Here is a 17,840-nt window from a genome sequence, read left to right on the forward strand (position 1 = left end):
CGCGAATGAGGCTTGACGACAATAGAGCATCTCCATGTAAACAAATATCAATTGATACTTCCGAGCATCCCTTGCCCCTTGCACGAATGATTGACTTCATAATAGCCATTTTACCTGTAAAAAAGAAAACAATTAAAATCAGATGACAAATGTAAAAACAATTAAAATCATAAATATCATATAATTGTGTTTATACCTTTTTCTTTTTATGCAACTGACTCGATTTGCTGCGTAATCCCCTTATATTTTTGGTCCCTTATCTTTTGAAGATAGAATTGATATATGTTTAGATGGACATGTTCCATTGTCGTAGAGGGATACTTTCAAATATCCAGCATCATCATCTACGCGAATGAGGCTTGGCGACAATAGAGCATCTCCATCTAAACAAATATCAATTGATACTTCCGAGCATCCCTTGCCCCTTGCACGAATGATTGACTTCATAATAGCCATTTTACCTGTAAAAAAGAAAACAATTAAAATCAGATGACAAATGTAAAAACAATTAAAATCATAAAAGTCATTTTACCTGTAATAAAGAAAACAATTAAAATAAACAAAAAACAATTTCAGAAGAGTTCAAACACATTCGGACCTAGGTTTCTAATGATACTGGTGTTGACACAAAATCATATGTTCATAGGTCGTATAACCCTAACTACTGGGTAATGTAGTCCCATTGCATGCGCTATCATGGTCACTAAAAACCAACCGTGAATAACATAAAACAGGTCGAAAACAAATGTAGTCCCATTGCATGCGCTATCATGTTCATAGGTCGTATAACCCTAATAAACCCAAACTATTTAAATGACTATGAATATTGAAACTTTACAGGTCGAAACAAACGTAGCATAGACAACAATAACATAAAACAGAAATTGGGCAAAGCTAAAACAAAGCAATAACATAAAACAGAAATTGGGCAAAGCGTGTACCTTTGATTGGTAGAAGGAGGAAACGCGCAGTAATAATGTAGATCTAACAGAGGTGGAAGGAAAACGCCTTAGAACCCTAACGTGAAAAAGAACGAAAATATATAACAGATAGTGAAATAACAAAACGCGCAGTATTTTATAATTTTAATGTTTACTAAAGGGGACATTAGAGGGCGCTTGTGGAAAAAAAGCGCCCTCTAAAGGGGGCCTAAGAGGGCGCTTATGGAAGCGCTCTCTAAGGCTTTCCAGAAGCACTTTATAAGCTGGAAATGCACATGGACTTATAACAGCGCTTTATACAAAGTGCCCTCTAAGGGTAACCTTAGAGGGCGCTTTACAAAAAGCGCCCTCTAAGGGTAACCTTAGAGGGCGCTTTATAAAAAGCGCCATGTATTGTTGTCCCTCTATCTCCTCCTTATTTTTTCGTTTCACCTTAGAGGGCGCTTTATTACAAAAGCGCCCTCTAAAGTGCGGTGTCTATTGCTCCTTATTTTTCGCTTCACTTTAGAGAGCGCTTTTGTAATAAAGCGCCCTCTAAGGTGCGCTGTCTATTCCAGTTTTTGGCGTAGTGATCATTGATGTGTTTGAATTTGATTTCTTCTTTTTTTAAGATCATGAGTAATGAATATAGAAGAAGCTCTTCCTAGTAATTCAATCACTTGAAGTGCGTAAGTGCATATCGGTTATTCTTTTGTTAGATATGTTATTTCAAGAAGATTTATTGTACCTGAAATGTTGTCTAGTATGTGAATACATGTTAAAACTCTAAGTTTTGAGTTACTTTTCAGATCTGCTATGTTTCTCTTTGTGTAATTGATGTATTTCTTTGTTGTATTATAATTTGAACATTGAAACAAGTTATGAATAAGGAAATGCATAAAGTCCCACATCAATTTGTTTAAAAATGAAAAGAGTGTTTATAAACTTCATTCATATTTGATTTAATGTCATCTTATGTATTAGAATGAGGTTCAAAAGGAATGGGTTATAGGTCGAATGTGTTTCTTTCATAAACTTTAATTAATTAATTTCTAAAATAGTTTAATTAGAATTATTAATTTATTTTATAAAATAATATTAAATAATAAATTATTTAGTCATTAAAATAATTTTTTAATTTTAATCATCAATGTAATGTATGCAAGATTTTATAATAGGAAAATCAATAATTTAAAATGCTCAAATTAAAAAAATCAAAATTGCATTTAAGCCAAAAAAAAATCAAGTAAAATTAATGAACTAAAAAATTCAAATGCAAACTGATGTGTATATTTGAAACTGATACTAGGCGGAATTTAAAAAAATGTAAGCATTTATATTGGTATATGTATAACATTAATTGCAAAAAGTTGAATATCATGGTTCCCTATAATATGTGTGTATGTAGAGAGATGGTGACAAAGATTCTCTCATACATTTACTGCAATTAATCACGTTAATTAAATTTAATTAAATTTAATAAAAGGGACATTATAGTACATTTTATTTTATAACTGTTTTGTACAAAATCTAAAAAATTAATTACACTTTGTTAGTTTGATTTTTCAACTATGGGCTAAAAATTCAGCACAAGTTATAGATTGGGAAAAGTTAGGGCAACTGCATGTTTTTTTGATGTGTATATTATCAAAGTCTCAAGAGTAGAGGAAATTGAAATTTAGTTTTTCTTAAGGAAAAAAGAACATTTATGGATGATATTTTGATGACGGTATTTTCGACAATATCAAGGAACCGCGTCGAATCAATAGTTATTTGAGCGCGAGAGTTATTTTGTTCAAAATAAGTAATTACTTCTCAATCTCATCCCGAAGAACACGTGGAGAGAATATATAAGCGAGGTGCAAGCAAGATTCTATGTGGCGAAGACTGATGAGGTGAACGTTAGGGAGCAGTTATTTTATACTTATATAAATAGGGTTTTCAGTGTTAGGATTCAGGGTATTTATTTGATTTCATTTACAAAATCTCACAAATACTCAAAGTATCAGCGTTAGAGAAAAGAGTTTCACTAAAATAATGTATGAATCCTGAATCACAATTTTTTATTTCATTCTAATTTATGATTGGTTTAAATGCACTTTTGGTCACCCTATATTGGATGTTTTAAACTATTGACCCCCTATTACAAATCCGGTCCCTTAATTTTGACGGTTGATTTTTATAGTCCAAATAATTTATTTATTAATATTTCTTTTAATTAATATGTTTTTTAAGAATTTATTTATTAATATTTATTTTAATATGTTTTTTAAGAAGTTTACTAATATAAGTTTAAAAAAATAATTATATGGGTTTAAGGTCCAATTATTTCTAACTTCTCTTCGATCCATAAGTAGTCAACAAAAATGGTTTGGATAAGCTATATAAACACTAAATGGAAGTCTAACAAAATCAATGTGAGACTATACCATATCTCATTTCTAATGCATATACTGAGTTGAAAAGTTTAGAATCAATAATTCTAGTGCAACATATGTAAACCATCTTCATTACCATTTTCCTTATGGTATACACATGTAAAATGTAGCAAGCCATGATGTTTTCTGCCATAAGAAAAAGTACTAAAAAGTCGAACCTATGCATTCAATATTCATAAAGAAATATTTTTAACTAATTCTGAAATGGAAAGGAGAAATAAGTCAGCTCTGCAATGCCTTTATTCAATGCTCATGGTGCACAAAATAAATTAAAGTAGATAACTCTTCAATACCTTTATCCAATACCTTCGAAAAGGCTTCATCTAATGAGAAAAAAACCTTTTATTTATTTTTACACCTTTAACCAATACCTTCAAAAATAGCACTTTCATTTCATTATTAATTAAGATGAGTGAGATGTGTTGGCCTGTTCATGTTTGAAGTATTCGTTTTGATGCATGGACATTTATAATTGGGGACACAGAGCATGAATTTAAAACAAGTGTAAGAACTATTTAATATTACAATTAGGTAGAGCGTAAAAACAAGTGTATCACGGGATGCATATGTTAATATTGGATGATTTGTTATAAAAAATATGTTGAATTTTAGTTTGGATTCAACGATTATGGAACATGTAATCTAATGCTATGTTTTTCCATATACAGACGTGTCATTCTGAAACGAATGATTTCTTACATTCATGCACATATAATTGTCATGATTGCATGCACAAACTGCAAGTTCGAAGCACGACAAAGACCTCAGTAATGTATACTCCCACATTGTTTTTGTTAGACTTTCATTTAGTATTTATATAGCCTATCCAAACCATTTCTATTGACTACTTATGGATTGAGGAAAAGTTAGAAACAATTGGGCCTTAAGCCCATATAATTATCTTTTAAAATACTTGTATTAATAAATTTCTTAAAAAAACATTAAATTAAAATAAATATTAATAAATAAATTATAATTAATTAAAAGACATAATTAATTTAATTAAAACATATTAATAAATAAATAATTTAGTCATCAATGCTATGTCATTAAAAGTAAAATTTGTAATAGGGGGACAATAGTTTAAAACGTCCAATATAGGGGGATCAAAAGTGCATTTAAGCTTTTATGATGTATGCCCAGTTACTCTCATCTTTTCGTTAACTGCATTGTTACTTTACCTTTGTTTCATAAAATCCTTGTTTTTATTATTATCGAAATTACATTTTCACATCTTCGTACAACTATTTCAACCTAGTCGAAATTATTCTCATTTCTACAAAAATTATAAAATCTAAGTCGTCGGCACTTTGTCCTAGAATTCTCTAGTTGATCCTGTGAGTAATCTTTAATAAAAGACTAGCGATTATTTACCAAATTTCACATTAAACACACTTGATTGAATTTCTTAATAACCGTGAAAATAATTTTTTTTGCTTATAAATGTGACCAGAGGGTGTAAGTGGTGAGTCTTCCTTCCAAATGGTGAATTTAAGCGGCCAATCTTCTTTCCACAAGAAACTTGGAGCAGTTAGTCTTCAAGCTTCAAACCAAGATTTTACATGGCTTGATGTTGAACCTGTGAGAGCTTTTAACACCAGGTTGAGCTGACAAACCTAGAAAATTTTATGTTAGGCTGATCTCCAACCTTAACAAGTGTTTAATATCGGGTTCAGGTTGATCCAAACCTTGAAAAATGACTTTCTCGAAAGCGTTACGGCTAAACTTTAGTGAGAGAAAGTAAAAAAAAATTAGAGAGTGAAGAGTGAGGAATGAAAGATCACGTTTCAGGATGTGAAAATATGTGGGAAGGGACCTCTATTTCTAGGCTAGAGGTTGACACAAAAAATGAAAAAAAATTGTGGCCAAAATTGATGAGCCAATCGATTGGCATAATGCTCCAATCAATTAGTTGGTCTAAAAAAATCGATTAATAAGTTTTAAAAGGAAATAAAATATGTATAGTCGTTGTCTTTCATTAATATGTTGTTCTAATCGCTTAGGGTGCATTTTTTCACTAACCCAGTTAATTGGGTGAAGTGTTAATCGATTGGAAATAACAGAAATTTGCCCAGAGCTTTTCTAACAACTTATAACTCATCTGGCACAACTTCAAGGTATTTTTAGAAGTTTTTTTTTAGAAATGTAAGTTTGAAAACTTGTGTGTGTGTGTGTGTATTAGTCGTATACTTTATGAGAAAGTCCTTTATGCTTTAACAATGTATATTCACTCAGACGTATCAGCACGAGCTTTCACATACTTTAAAACTTTTCAGATATTTCCAATCTTGTAGACACTTGCTTGCCTTTAATTGAAGACCAATAGTTGACTTTGTAGATACTTCCAATGTGAAAAAAGGGCCATTTGTCCCTACACATGAAGTTGTAGTAGTCAACCCTGAAAAGGATTGGTCCAAAGAAGATAAAGAGAATGTGCAACATGGTTTGAAAATAAATAATATTATCACTGCGATCTTGGTCTTGATGAATTCTTACGAGTTTCTAACTGCGAAACTGATAAAGAAATGTGGGACATTCTCCAAATTACCCATGAAAGTACTACTGAGATAAATATGTGAAGATTGAGTACATTAACCCATGAGTATGAACTCTTAAAAATGAAACTTAATAGAAGATAAGTCAAATGTAAAAATGATTTACCCACATCAGGAGTCATATAAGAACTATAGGGAAAACATTCTCAAATTCTTAGAGTTCTAAACCGTAGATGGCAACCTAAAGTCATTGCAATTTGTGAATATAAGGATTTGACGACTATAGACACACACAGTCTCTTTCTTAAGTTACAGGAACATGAAATGAAACTTAAAAGACTTGCTATAGACGAAGAAGGAGAAAAGAAGAATAAAAATCTAGCACTTAAAGCTGGAGAAACTAACTCGGATGGTGACATGGCTCTTATAGTAAAGAACTTAAAAAGACTCATCCCTACTATGGTCATTCAAATTCGGTGAGATATTGATTGACTGAGGATCTTTGAACAAGTTTAATAGAGCGGTTGATGGATCTCCATAGTATGATGAAGCAAAACAGACTTCTAAAGCCTACAAGAAGCCTGAGAAATTGTTGATTAATCTATTGCGGTGCATCCATTGGTACCAGCTAAGAGTTGGTTTGTCCATGCAAAAGGAAGCAACAGCGACTCGTTCATCTTCTAGGGTTTGATGATAGTCAAAAAAAGGGATTTAACAATGGAAGTTATAACATCCTTACCTGAAAGGCCACTCGAATGGGAATCGTGTAACCAATTATGCTTGGTTTGTTTTAGTGTTGTGATCGCTATATTCGCAAGTGCACGAATCACGTCTGAGTAATATAAAAGATCATCGATCCCACATAGACCAAATCGTCAATCTATCGATTACTATTGTTACGATGTTTATCTAAGGCGGTACAAATGAGATATTGAAGTCGCAAAATAACAGTAAATAAAGAAAATGATAAATACAATGCAGATAAAGATAGGCTTGAATGTATTTCATGTCAGTTAAACGATGCTTCGATTGTCTAAATAGAACCACTTATGGGGCAATATCTTCTACTCTTGAAAAGAATCTATTTAACAGGAACTGTCGCTTTCGCGTATTCAGAACCGAGTTTACCCTTAAATTAAGGCATTTTATTGTCACTTATAAAAGGTGCGCAGAACGCTAAAGTAGTAAACCTATTTTTAAGAAATAAGATTCGTAAGCTTAGTTGAAAAGTGATTTTGATTCGCAAAGTTTACCCAAGGAGTTTCCTGATTTTAAATCTATCAACGCGTCCGAAAACAGTTTCAAAAATCGTTTTTCCTTAAAGTTATAAAAATTCCTAGTTAACTAAGCCAGGGTGCTTTCGCACTCCTTGAGTAGTTAAAATTAAGCAAGTTTGTTTCAGAAAACTCGAATTAAAAATCAAAACAGCCCCTAAAGCATTTCTACAGATGCAATATGTGAAACATCTCTTTAACCGGGATCCTTACATTCTAACCTTTGAAAGATTTAGCCAGACATGGTAATACAAACAAATACAACGATAATGAACATGATGAAAAAAAGTTTAGAATGTAAGGCGTGAAGAACAAGTAAAGCGTGTAAAACAATTAAAACGAGCAATAAAGATAATGGCGAGAAAATTAAATAAAGTAAAGACAATGGCAGGAAATTCAATAAAGTAAAGATAATGGCAGGAAATTAAATAAAGTAAAGCATGACAAGGAATTAAATAAAGTAAGGCATGGCAAGTAAAATAAAAAGGCGATTAAATTAGAACCTGCTCCAAACAGAGGCTTTAAATCTGGTACAAGGAAGTAAATGAACCTTTGACTTTGAAAATAAAGAAGACGGAAAAATCAAAGTGCTCCAACTCAATTACACTAAGGTGTGATAACCCCTCGATGTGATGGATTACCGCTTTTACAGATGATATTATAGTCTTAGTGTTATAAACTAAGTTGGATGATTTGGAAGTGAACTAGAACGACCTATTTATATAGGAACTCAATAACATGCAAAGACCAGGATGCCCTTCAACTGCTCTTTAGTGGGAATGTGGAATTCAAAGGTGGTGCCCGCCATGTAAGTAAAAGGGGAAGTTCATGGAATCGTGGCAGTTTCCTCCTAGTTAAGGGCTGATGTGTCATGACTTCTCCTATAGTGGTCGCTATGCAGAACGCCACAAGTATAATATTTGCCGAAAACCCTAATTTTTTCGTCTTTTTGCTTCGTTTCTTCTACAAAGGTCCTGAAAGAGCTAAATACCCGAAAACAACACAAAAGAAAGCATAACACGATCAAAATGATAATAAAGACCTAATAAACATGTGCAATCTGAGTCAAATACGCGGTGTGATTCAGTGTTATCAAATTCTCCCACACTTAAACCTTTGCTTGTCCTCAAGCAAAAGTCTTTATAGCTCATACAAGAAAAACAGTATCAACCAGAGTCAATTCAAGGCTAAAAAGGCTTATAAGTTCATTCAAGGAATGTATCGATAGGTAAGGATATTGTAGTGACACTTTCTGCAAATGGGATCATAGGCTTCGTTCCTATACAAATCAATCCATATCACCCCACCATACCTAGGCCTTCTTTTCATCTTTTTCAAGTTCTTTTTTTCATTCAAGTGCAATCACATTAAGCCCGTTATCCGTACATAGTAAGGTGACCGGTTAGTGATTATGATCTTAAGCATGGGGCTCTGGTACATAAGTTGGTGTAGCCCCTTTATTTAACCCAATTGTAGTTGTGGGGGATTGGATTGTAATCCACCCTAGCAGTATGTCTTGGAGAAACCTGTTCCTGAAGAGGAACCTCCTAGTTCTGCACCTAAGGCAGAAAGAGATGCTTATAAGAAGCATGTCGATGATGCCAATGAAACTGCTTGTCTCATGCTAGCTACCATGAACTCAGAATTGCAAAAGCAACATGAGGACATGATAGCGTTCGATATGATCGAACACCTGAAGATGCTCTATCAAGAGCAAGCAAGGCATGAAAGGCTTGAAATTTCAAAAGCCCTTTTCAAAGCAAGTTAGCTGAGGGAGCCCCTGTAAGTCCCCATGTGCTCAAGATGATTGGGCATGTGGAAAACCTTGAAAGGTTGGGTTTTCCCCTCGGAAAGAAACTTGCGACTGATTTGATCTTGCAATCGTTGCAAGATAGATTAAGTCAATTTGTCCTAAATTTCAATATGAATGATATGGACAAATCTCTTCCTGAACTGCTAGCCATGTTAAGAATTGCTGAGCAGAATCTGAAGACAAAAAGGAAATCCATTCTGATGATCAGAAATGGAAAGAGACAGAACAAAAGGCCCACCAAGCAGGTTGATAAAGGGAAGGGCAAGGAAGTTGCCAAACCCAAACCAACTGTTGCTTTGAAGCCTAGTGGAGGCATAGCAAAGGCAGACACCTGCTTCCATTGCGGTAAGACCAAACACTGGAAGAGAAACTGCCCAAAGTACTTGGAAGATGACAAAATCTCCATTCACAGGAAAAGGTGAAAGAGCTGATGATCTTTTGGCCCTCATACATACTGATGTATGTGGACCACTGAACATACCAGCTCGAGGAGGGTTTCAGTACTTCATCACATTCACTGATGATTTCAGTAGATATGGCTATGTGTATTTAATGGAACACAAATCAGAGTCCTTTGAAAAGTTCAAAGAATTCAAGAATGAAGTACAAAACCAACTAGGTAAGAATATTAAAGCTCTTCGATCAGATCGAGGTGGTGAATATTTAAGCCTAGAGTTTGATGACCATCTGAAAGAGTGTGGGATCCTATCCCAACTCACTCCTCCTAGAACACCCCAATGGAATGGTGTGTCTGAGAGAAGAAATCAAACCCTGTTGGACATGGTCCGATCCATGATGAGTCAAGCCGATCTTCCAAACTTCTTTTGGGGACATGCGTTGTTGACCGCAGCTTACACACTTAACCGTCTTCCATCCAAAAAGGTTGATAAGACACCATATGAGATATGGAGTGGTAAGAGACCACATATGTCTTACATGAAGATTTGGGGTTGCGAAGTTTATGTGAAACGACAAATTTCAACTAAGCTTGAGCCCAAATCTGACAAATGCTTATTTGTGGGGTATCCTAAAGAAACAAGAGGATATTATTTCTACAATCCTTCTGAGGGAAAAATGTTTGTCGCTCGAACTTGAGTTTTCCTAGAAAGGGATTTTATTTCCAAAGGAATCAGTGGGAGGAAAGTAGAACTTGAAGAAATTCAAGAATCACAAAGCATCGATACACCTATGGAGGAATTAGAGCAGGAAACACAAGTAGTTGTGTAAGAGCAACCTGCTCAAGTAGAACAAGACCAACGTAGGTCAGGCAGGATACGTCACCTACCTGAGATATATGGATATCTCATAACTGATCAAGGTGATGTATTACTCATGGATCAAGATGAGCCTGTGACCTACCAAGAGGCCATAACTGGTCCCGAGTCTGAGAAGTAGCTAGAAGCCATGAAATCTGAAATGGATTCCATGTACACAAACCAAGTTTGGACCTTGGTAGAGCCTCCTGTAGGAGTTAACCCTATAGGATGCAAGTGGGTCTTCAAAAAGAAGACTGACATGGATGGTAAGGTACATACCTATAAGGCAAGACTGGTTGCAAAAGGATATAAACAAATTCATGGGATTGACTATGATGAAACCTTTTCACCAGTTGCAATGCTTAAATCTGTTCAGATTTTACTTGCTATCGCTGCATATCATGATTATGAAATATGGCAGATGGATGTCAAAGCTGATTTCTTTAATGGAAATCTTCTTGAGGATGTGTACATGACATAGCCTGAAGGATTTGACATACCAGAAGAAGCCCAAAAGATATGTAAGTTACAAAGATCAATCTATGGATTGAAGCAAGCTTCCAGAAGCTGGAATCTTCGTTTTGATGAAACAGTAAAACAATATGGATTCATCAAGAACGAAGATGAGCCTTGTGTCTACAAGAAGGTTAGTGGGAGCATGATCGTTTTCCTGGTATTATATGTAGATGACATATTACTCATTGGAAACGATATCCCTACCCTACAACAAGTAAAGTCTTGGTTGGGGAAATGCTTTTCTAGGAAGGACCTAGGTGAAGCAGCCTATATATTAGGAATCAGAATCTATAGAGATAGATCACAAAAACTACTTGGCCTAAGTCAGAGTACATACATAGACAAAGTGTTGAGACGCTTTAATATGCAAGATTCCAAGAAAGGATTCATACCTATGCAACATGGCATGTGTCTATCAAAAACACAATCCCCTTTAACTAAGGAAGAAAGGGATCACATGAATAAGATTCCATATGCATCTGCAATAGGATCTATCATGTATGCCATGTTATGTACTCGACCAGATGTCTCGTATGCTTTAAGTGCAATGAGTAGGTACCAATCTGATCCTGGTGATGCTCACTGGGTAGCTGTCAAGAATATCCTTAAGTATTTAAGAAGGACTATGTAGCTGTTTAATTGGCTGCATTATATGGTAAAACACTAGCTGGATTCTAATGTCTTGACTGATGTCATGACATGGTGTGTATGTGTGACTGCATTGTAGGTTAGAATATCTAACTGTACTCTGATGTCTTGACTGATGTCATGACACACTTGAGTAGTTACTGCAGGATTAGCTAATACAGGATTTATTGAATGTCAAACTGGAGACTGTGACATTCATCCATGTCAGCAGCTACTGAGGAATAGAACAGTTGGTGTTCTGTTAGAGCTCAGTATTCATTTGCAGTCTGGTTATCAAGGAAGAACCAGACCTGGCATAAGGCCTACTGTATGAATGTCAAACTGGATGTTATGACATTCATCATGGACAGTATATACTGAATAATAGACAGAGTGGTGTTCTGCTACACTTCAGTATGTTTCTTAGTTTGTTCTTCAAAAGGATAACAGAACTAACTTAAGGCCAAATGTGTAAATGTTAAATTGGACACTTTAACATTTATTAATGTAAGCTGTTACTGTAGTATGGTCATTTTTATCATGTACAGGTCAGCAAAATTGTACAGTCTGTTTTCTGGAAAAACAGACTCAGCATATGGACCTTGATGTCAAGCTGAATGTCGTGACATTCATTCCTGACAGCATATGCTATATTGTAGGTTGTTCAGTTTTCTGTTTCAGCTTTTTCTCAGGCTATTCTTCAGGGATTCAACAGCTGAGAGAAAATCCAGGAAATCAACAACCAAGCTACATTTAATGAACCTAACAAATAGCCTATTTGTTAGTAACCTAAATGTTGAATTTATGGGAACTCGCGTGACCTTAAATTCAGGAGAATACAGGTGCAAAAGCCCAGGTACTGCAATATAAAAGGAAGGCGTTCCTTCATTCAGTTTCAGGGATTTTGAGGCGTGAAGATTTTGTGTGTCCATCATACTTCACTGCTGTATTTTTGTGAGTCTTGTATTAGACGTATCTTGTAAGCCAAGCCATTATCAAGTAGATGATTGATGTGGCATAGGGTGTTCATTGAGTTGTAAGTGTTGTGTCGCTCAAAGCTTTTAAGCGTGAGTGTTGTGTATCTTGATTAAAGCTGTGAAGCACAATCAAGAGTTGTTTGAAGTGTGACTTCAAATTGTCTTTAATATTGATTAAAGGTAGTAATCACTGAGGTGATTGAGGGGGAGTGAGTAGGAACTCTGATCTTAGTGTAAGATTGAAATTGCATTGGGTAGGGATTAAGTGATAAGTTGTAAACGGGTGAGTTTAGCTTTGAATTGATACTACTAATAGTGGATTTCCTCCCTGGCTTGGTAGCCCCCAGATGTAGGTCATGTTGGACTGAACTGGGTAAACAATTACTTGTGTTATTTACTGCACTTACGTTTAAGTTCTGCATAATTCCTGTCTGTGCAGAATTGGATGTCATAACAACCCGTGTGACATCTAAAGTCTGATAACTAGAATTACAATTGGCATCAGAGCAGGCACCCTGCCTGTGAATTTCTGGGTAAGATCTAGGGAAGTTACTTTCTAGTACCATGGACAAGGATATAGGACACTCAAATAGACCACCCATGTTGGATGGCTCTAATTATGATGACTGGAAGCCTCGTATGATAGCCTTCTTAAGGTCTCTAGACAACAAAGTCTGGAGAGCTGTCAACAAAGGATGGGAACATCCAATAAGGACAGGTGAAGATGGAGTCAGTGTGCAGATTCCTGAAGAAGAGTGGGACAAGGAGCAAAAGGCATTAGCTCTTGGAAATTCCAAGGCCCTAAATGCATTGTTCAATGGAATCAGTAAGAACATCTTCAGGCTGGTGCACCACTGTGAACTAGCTAAGGAAGTTTGGGATACCCTCAAGGTAACTCATGAAGGTACTTCCAAGGTGAAGATGTCCAAACTTCAGATACTGACCACCAAGTTTGAAAATCTGAGGATGAAAGAGGATGAGACTATTCATGACTTTCACATGAATATTCTTGAAATTGCAAACACCTCTGGTGGACTAGGTGAGAAAATGGCTGAAGAGAAACTTGTAAGAAAGATTCTCAGGTCCTTGCCTAAGAGATTTGCTATGAAGGTCACAGCCATAGAGGAGGCGCAGGACATCTGCAATATGAAGGTGGATGAGCTCATTGGTTCTCTCCAAACCTTTGAAATGGGCTTGTGTGAAAATGCTGAAAAGAAGAACAAAAGCATAGATTTTGTGTCTAATGCTGAAGAGGAGTCAGAAGCAGGATATACTGAAGGTGATGAAAGTATATCAGAAGCCTTAGCCATGCTTGGGAGACAATTCAACAAGCTCGTGAAGAAGATTGATCAATGAGGGAGACCTAATGTCAAGAACATCCCGTCTGACATCAGGAAAAGATCAACTTCTGAAGAAAAGTTCAACCAAGGCAAGGGAATCCAGTGTCATGGTTGTGAAGGGTATGGACACGTCAGAGCTGAATGTCCTACCTATCTCAAGATGCAAAAGAAGGGGCTAACTATCACATGGTCTGAAGGAGATTCTGAAAGTGAATCTGAAGGAGAATCTGCCAAACATGTCACTGCACTAACCAGTGTTTGTGCCTCTGATGATGAATCAAGTGCAGATGAACTGACCTTTGATGAACTTGCTGCAGCCTATAAGAAGCTGTGTACCACCAGTGCAGAAGTGCGTGCACAAGGAGAAAAGCAGAAGAAACTCATCAAGGAACTGGAAGATGAGAGACAAAAGCAACTGTCTGTCATAGAGGGTCTAAATGGTGAGATAGCCCTGCTGACCTCCAAGCTGAATCAGATGACTAAATCCATCAGAATGATGAATAAGGGAACTGACACCTTGGAAGAGATTCTAAAGGTGGGACAGCAGTCTGGGACCAAATCTGGCCTAGGATTTGGGAAAAGAACCTCAGCTGAACACAAACGCCCAAAGGCTAAAGTTCAGAAGTTCAAGAGGAAGTCAAAGCCAATGTCTCAACATCGAGGAACTAGGATGAATGATCATCAGAAGAGGAAATACCAGGAGTGGAGGTGTCACCACTGTGGTAGGCTTGGTCATATAAAAGCCTTCTGCTACTGGATTCATGGTTTCCCTAACCAAGCCTCACATGTCAGGCCTAAGCATAAACCATATAAGCGCTATGTTCCCATCAAGAAGCAACAATGGTATGCTAGGATAGCACACACTGCTCTAAGGGCTTCTACCAGAGAAGACTGGTACTTTGACAGTGGATGCTCAAGACATATGACTGGTATGGAAAATCTACTGGTGGATATTCAACCTCACACTACCAGCTATGTGACCTTTGGTGATGGTGCCAAAGGTAAAATAAAAGGTGTGGGTAAGCTGGACTGCTCTGGAGTTCCAAAACTGAATAATATGTTGTTAGTAAGAGGACTAACTGCAAACCTCATCAGCATAAGTCAGCTGTGTGATCAAGGGTTTCATGTTCAGTTTACTAAGGAGCTATGCATTGTGACTAATGGTGACAATCAGGAAGTTATGAGAGGAACCAGGTCCAAAGATAACTGTTATCTGTGGGAACCTAAAGTCTCTAACTTTTCAACAATATGCTCCTCAACCAAGGAAGAACAGGAGGTGAAGGTGTGGCATAGACGTCTTGGACATCTCCACTTACGGGGAATGAAGAAGATTATATCCAAGGAAGCAGTCAGAGGGATCCCAAAGCTGCTCATTGATGAAGGAAGAATCTATGGTGAATGCCAGGTGGGCAAGCAAACCAAGATGTCACATCCGAAGCTGGGACATCCTACAACCTCCAGAGTTCTGGAACTGCTGCACATGGATTTAATGGGACCCATGCAGGTTGAAAGCCTTGGTGGGAAGAAATATGCTTACGTGGTGGTTGATGACCATTCCAGATACACGTGGATAAGCTTCATCAGAGAGAAGTCAGATACATTTGATGTCTTCAAAGACCTGTGCATAAGACTTCAAAGGGAAAAGGACAGTTGTGTGGTCCGAATTAGAAGTGATCATGGTACGGAGTTCAAGAATTCCAAGTTTGATGAGTTTTGCTCTTCTGAAGGAATAAGTCATGAGTTCTCCTCCCCTATAACCCCTCAGCAGAATGGAATAGTTGAAAGAAAAAATAGAACTATTCAAGAATCTGCCAGGGCAATGATTCATGCAAAGAAGCTCCCCATGCACTTTTGGGCTGAAGCAATGAATACCGCGTGCTATGTTCACAACAGAGTCACCTTGAGAAAAGGAACCTCCTCCACTCTATATGAAATATGGAAAGGCAGAAAACCCACTGTGAAGTACTTTCATATCTTTGGAAGTAAATGCTACATTCTCACAGATCGTGAACAGAGAAGGAAGCTAGATCCCAAAAGTGATGAGGGTATATTTCTGGGATACTCCACTAACAGCAGAGCCTACAGAGTGTTCAACTACAGGACCAATGTCCTGATGGAATCCATAAATGTTATTGTGGACGATAAAGAGGAAGGAACCGATGTCATGGAGGATGTTGAAACATTCCTTGACAGTTCAACTGACATTCCAGTCAAGTTTGAAGAAGTAGAGGAACCTCCTCCTGAATGTGAAGCAGATGCAACCACCAAAGTGCCATCTATCAGAATTCAGAAAGACCACCCTAAGGATCTTATCATAGGGGATCCCAATAGTGGTGTGACTACCAGGTCACGGGGAATAAGCTCAAATTCCTGCTTTGTATCCAAGGTTGAACCAAAAAATATGAAAGAAGCCCTGACTGACGAATACTGGATCATTGCCATGCAAGAGGAACTTGAGCAGTTCAAAAGGAATGAAGTATGAGAGCTAGTTCCAAGACCTGAAGGACCAACATCATTGGTACCAAGTGGATCTACAAAAACAAATCTGATGAGAAAGGAGTAATTACTAGGAATAAAGCAAGACTAGTAGCTCAAGGATACACTCAAGTTGAAGGGGTAGATTTTGATGAGACATTTGCTCCTGTGGCTAGGCTTGAGTCCATCAGATTGCTGTTAGGGGTAGCATGCATCCTGAAGTTTAAACTATTCCAAATGGATGTGAAGAGTGCATTCTTGAATGGCTACTTGAATGAAGAAGTCTTTGTGGAACAACCTAAAGGGTTCTGTGATCCTAACCAACCTAAGCATGTATACAAGTTGAGGAAAGCCTTGTATGGGTTGAAACAAGCACCTAGAGCATGGTATGAAAGGTTGACCGAATTTCTGACCTCAAATGGATACAGAAAAGGAGGAATAGATAAAACCTTATTTATGAAGGATGAAGACGGCAAAATCATGATTGCTCAAATCTATGTGGATGATATAGTCTTTGGTGGAATGTCAGAACAAATGGTTCAACAATTTGTTCACCAGATGCAATCCGAGTTTGAAATGAGTCTAGTTGGAGAACTGACCTATTTCCTTGGAATGCAAGTAAACCAAATGGAGGACTCTATGTTTCTCTCCCAAAGCAAGTATGCCAAGAACATAGTTAAGAAGTTTGGTATGGATAATGCTAGGCACAAGAGGACTCCTGCGCCTACTCATCTGAAGTTAACCAAAGATGAAGGAGGGTCTGGTGTTGATCAATGCTTGTATAGAAGCATGATAGGAAGCCTACTTTACTTAACTGCAAGTAGACCTGACATTTCTTATGCAGTTGGAGTTTGTGCTAGATACCAAGCAGAGCCTAAGGTGAGCCACTTGAATCAAGTCAAAAGGATTCTCAAGTACATCAATGGGACTTGTGACTATGGGATGTTGTATTCACATGGGTCTGAGCCTGTCCTATCTGGGTACTGTGATGCTAACTGGGCTGGGAGTGTTGATGACAGAAAAAGCACATCAGGTGGATGTTTCTTCTTAGGAGACAATCTCATATCTTGGTTCAGCAAGAAGCAGAATTGTGTTTCTCTGTCCACTGCAGAGGCTGAATACATAGCTGCTGGAAGCAGTTGTTCCCAACTGGTTTGGATGAAACAGATGCTCACTGAGTACAATGTCACTCAAAATGTCATGACATTGTTCTGTGATAATCTCAGTGCCATCAATATCTCCAAGAATCCCATCCAACACAGCAGGACCAAACATATTGACATTAGGCACCACTTCATCAGAGATCTGGTGGAAGACAAGGTGATCACTTTGGAACATGTAGCCACGGACCTTCAACTGGCTGACATATTTACAAAGGCTCTGGATGCTACTCAGTTTGAAAACTTAAGGAGCAAACTGGGAATATGTCTCTCTGAGACCTTATAGCAACCACTGATGTTTGGGATGTATTGTTTAATATCTCTGCCTATTAAACAATTGGTACTATGCTCTGATTGGTCAACAGATCATAGCTATGCTACTTGCAACAAGTGTGGCTACAAGAGGGTAAGGAGACACCATACCGTGAGAAGGCCAATGTACCTGCAGGAGTTCAAGGATGTTGTTCATGCAGGAGTGGTTCTGGATGTCAGAAACAAAATCATGGCATCTGATATGGTGGTCCCTACAGTAAAGCAAAAGTGGGTGAT

This window comes from Lathyrus oleraceus, chromosome 7, assembly GCF_024323335.1.
Source record: "Lathyrus oleraceus cultivar Zhongwan6 chromosome 7, CAAS_Psat_ZW6_1.0, whole genome shotgun sequence".
In the NCBI taxonomy this organism is placed as follows: Eukaryota; Viridiplantae; Streptophyta; class Magnoliopsida; order Fabales; family Fabaceae; genus Lathyrus; species Lathyrus oleraceus.